Raw genomic sequence first — 4,529 nt, 5'->3', positions numbered from 1 at the left:
GGTTATCGTTTATATTTCATTTTAGGTTTCTCCTACCTCTTGGTTGGTGTTAATTATTTATTTGGGGGCTACATGAAGCATTGCCATGGTTCTCCCAGGCAGAGCTATACAAGAAGGTATAACCCACAGAAGGGTTTCTCCCCTCCTCATCCCTTCTTACCCATTCCCACTCATCCCATCCACAACTTTTGGGGAACCAATGTCATTATTTTTTATTAATTCATCCTGTAGTATTTTTGCGTGAATGATCCCCTGACCAATTTCTTTTTATCTTTTTTTTTTTTTGGCATGGGCAGGCTCTGGGAATTGAACCCAGGTCTCCAGCATGGCAGGTGAGAATTCTACCACTGAGCTACCATTGCACACCTTGCCCCCTGACCAATTTTGATGATAAATGGACGAGTGCGGGACCCTGGCTTGAGAAAGGTATGGGAACAAGGGTACAGGTTTCTGAGGGATGAGCAGATGGGTCACCCCAACAGGTAAGCTACTCAGACCAGCAGGGGTAACTGAGGGGGAGGGGAATCTACAGAGAGGTAGTGGGCTAGCCGATGATGACTATCCAGCTGTAGCCTTGAGGCCTGTCGCCGCACTGGGGGCTGTAGTTCCTCCCACTAGCTATCCTGTTGCAAGTCTCTCCAGGAAAGGAGATTATCCAGAGTCCTGGAGAAGCTGTTCACAGGAGGGAATGACTCTCTACAAATAACAAGAGGATTCAAGAACTGGATTGGGTGGATGTCGTGATTGGACTTGCAGACCCCTCCTCCAGGGACACTCACTCCCCGGCTGCATTTTCTAGTCTCATGAGTACACTGGACAGCAATAGATATATAAAACAGAGCCTTATCTTTCTGTTAGCTAAGAACTGAGTATAACAGACAAGACAATGGCAAAAAGCACGACAATGTGCATTTTAGTGCTAAATCATACACCACTGTGAAGACAGTAAGATCAGCAAGACCTTAAATAGTCAGCAAAGTCCAAGAGTTAAGCCTTGGGGTAGAGCTTGAGGAGTGGCAAGCATCTGGATCCACCGATTGGGAAGAACTGGCGCACCAGAGTTAGTGGGCGTCTGTAGCTTTCCTGAATCATTTTCTACTCCCCCCCCCCCCCCCCGCCACCTTTTCTCTCTGCCCTGGACACCCTCTGATCTCACAAGTCCTTCCAGCTGCTGCAACTTTGGTTTCCTTTATAGGTTGGCCAAGATAAGGGTGGAATTCTTTTAAAGGAAATTTACTATTTTAGCTCTCAAGTTTACCCAGACCTCCCTCTCAATGGGAATGGTTGGGGCAATTTAGCAGTAATGAAACAAAAGCTCCAACCTCTATCAGCAAGTATTTCTGAACATCTCTGTGGGTACCTCACTTTCATTACCTCATGGGCACACACCATGATGCTCCTGCATCCTTAATTTCTCCTGTTCTCAAAAGTTCTTGAGGATAGCTCCTTTTTGACAATGTTGATGCCCATACAGTAAGGATGCTAGTTCCTGATTTCTAAAAGGTACAAATCCTAAGGCACCAAAGGAGCTCTGCATTCACTTCAGTCCCACGGACCTGAAGCCACACTTGATGTTCACGGGGAATGCCACACCTCTTCCTGAGGACTCCAAATCAGCACTTGTCCCTCCCCCAAACCTAGCTCCTTCCCCACCTCAGGTTGTCCCCCAGAATCCCTCGCAAAGAAGAGAACAGACTCCACCTTCCTCTTCTAGCTCCAAATCTGACATTTTTGCAAATAGACTCTAATGGCTCAACCTACAAAGCCCAGGCCAATCTGAATGCAGATTTTGGGCTGACACAGGAGCTGATTATTACTGTAGGAATCTAAAAGAAAAAGGAAATGAAAAATAAAAAGGAAAAAAAAGACCAAGGCCTAGAAGAAGTCATGGATTCCTGACTCAAAGCTGAGGAACCCGGGGCCACCAGCCCACCCAGCCTAGATGCACTTCATTGGCCTTATTCTCATCTGTTGGGCCCCAGCTCCTCGCCTCCTGAATCTCATAACTGACAGGGCTCCCATAGAGTGGGCACAGTGCAGGTACAGAGTAGGAACTCATTAAATATCTAGTGATGATGATAGAAAGAACAAGAATGAAGGAATAAGCAGATGGGACAACCACGTCTTTTGGTTTGGGGGGCTTCTCATATCCTTCTTTCTCATCTCAGCTCTTCAGCTATGAGAGGTTAACCGAACCTCTAGATCCTAAGGTGAGTATGGGGCTTTCCTAAAAGGTCCAAAGCTGGCTCCCCAGGTGTCCATATCATTCCACAGCCCCAAATGGGCCTCCCTCCACCACCTCCCCACCCTGGAGGAACTCCTTTAGTTCTGTTTTCACTGTCTGGCTCCATCTCTCCATATCTTGGGTTTGCCTGGCAAGCAGTCATCACTAGTGGATCACGTCGGCAAGTGGGGCTCTTCTGATGAACTCAACTTCTTCGTCTATTGGCTTAAATCTGGGCTTAATTAGAGTTGTCAAAATGTTTGAAAGTGCCATTTTAGGTAAATGCTAATGCTGCAATCCATCTCAAATATTGTTTTCTTTTTTTAACAGTCTACTTTTTAAAAAACAGTTTTGGATTTACAGAAAACTTAAGAGAGTGCAGAGATTTCCCATATACTCTTATCTACTCTTTGCCCAATACGGTACATGTTACAATTAATGAACCAATATTGATATATTACCATTAACCAAAGTCCATACTTTACCTAGAGTTCTGTAATTTTTATTATCTAATATCTTTTTCTTGTTCCAGGGTCCCCTCCAGGATACCATGTTACATTTAGTAGTCCATGTTACATTTAGACTGTGACAATTTATCTGAATTTCTTTGTTTTTTGATTATCTTAGCTTTGAGGAATACTGCTCAGGTATTTTTGAGAATGTCCCTCTATTGGTATTTCTCTAATGTTTTCCTCATGATTAGACTAGGGTTATGGATATGGGGGAGAAAGACCATCAATGTGAAGTGCCATTTTCCTTACATCATATCAAGGATACACACTATTAACCTGATTTATCACTATTGATGTTGACATTGGTTACCTGGCTGAAGTAGTGTTTGCCAGGTTTCTCCTATGAGTTACTCTTTTTGTCTCCCTTCCATACTGCACTCCTTGGAAAGATGTCACTATGTGCAGCCCACCCTTAAGGGGTGGGGATAGGTTCCACCTTCTTGTCAGAAGATAAATTACTTGTAATTATTTTGTACAAGAAATTGGTCTCTTCTGCTCCATTTATGTATTCATCCAGCATTTATCTATAGCAACCTAGACTCGTGGATATTGATTTTATATTTTGGGTTATGATCTACTACTACTTTATTTTGCTACTCAAGTTGCTCCAGATTTGGCTGTTGAAGGCTCTTTCATTTGGATCCTGGGTCTCTCTGGCACTCCTCCATCATTTTGCTTTTTGAGCACTTTCCATCGCTCCAGGCACCTCTTGTTTATTTCCAGTCCTGGTCATAGGCTCAGCTGTTTCTCCAAGTATCCATGGTTCCTCTTATTGGAGAATCGTATTAGAAGCCCAAGTCTGGATATATGATATCAAGTCCTCTTTGGATGGACAAGTAAACAAAATTTATTTTGGGCTTCCTGTGTGCCGGGCACTATACAAGCTTCTTTTCAGATAAGGTTACTCAATCCTCATAACAACTCTATGAGGTCTTGACTGTCCACCTTCCATGGTTGAGAAACAGACATTTAGCTGGGCTGAAGGCTAACCATCCTCACCTTGTCCTATCTCACAAAGCCTGTCACACTGCCATTCAGGGGATGAGCGTTACATATACCACAAACAAACAACCCCCTCCAAAACATTTGTCTTGGGTTTTGTGCTAATATACTTCAGAGGCACTGGAACACTTTGCATTTTAGTCATTATGTAACATGTAATAATGCTTGATCAGTGGACTGAAGGTCACAGATAAGAATAAGACCCCAAGAGATAGAGGTTACCTGTTCTCACATGCACAGACCACCTGTACCTATCTCTATCTGTGTGGATAATACACATTCTCCTTGTATGCACAGGTACTTATCTTCAAGCACACAGATGATGTGTCCTAACTCACAGGATAACAAAATCTGACACTGGCAATAGTGCTTTTTAATGGACATTCACAGTATTCATCAACTGCACAAGTTTAGAATGTGCCAGATTTTTCTCTTTCATGCATAGGAACCACTTAAGAAATTTGGGTATGTCCTAAGACAATCTTTTAGCTTGTGAGCTCTTAGGATTCCAAATACTGCTTCCAAAGGTAAATTGGAGGTTTACATTCTGCCCTCAGAGATGGGGAGCATATCGCATTGGAAAGAACAGAACAGTCAGCCAGAGTGACCAAGGCTTCCAGCAGGGTAGCCACGGTGGATCTGCTGCTTGAAGTGGATATTGGCAGGTTTTGCTGCTCAGCACTTTCTTTTCCGCTGTGCTTCCACTATCCCTCCAGTGCTGCCACGGTAGCACATTGCGCCCTGCTCTTGGCCGTTTGATTATGTCATGAATGGGCATTTGACCAGTGGGG

The sequence above is a fragment of the Tamandua tetradactyla genome, chromosome 16, assembly GCF_023851605.1.
Source record: "Tamandua tetradactyla isolate mTamTet1 chromosome 16, mTamTet1.pri, whole genome shotgun sequence".
Taxonomy (NCBI): domain Eukaryota; kingdom Metazoa; phylum Chordata; class Mammalia; order Pilosa; family Myrmecophagidae; genus Tamandua; species Tamandua tetradactyla.
The sequence above is the reverse complement of the archived record's forward strand: the minus strand, read 5'-3'. Positions refer to the sequence as shown.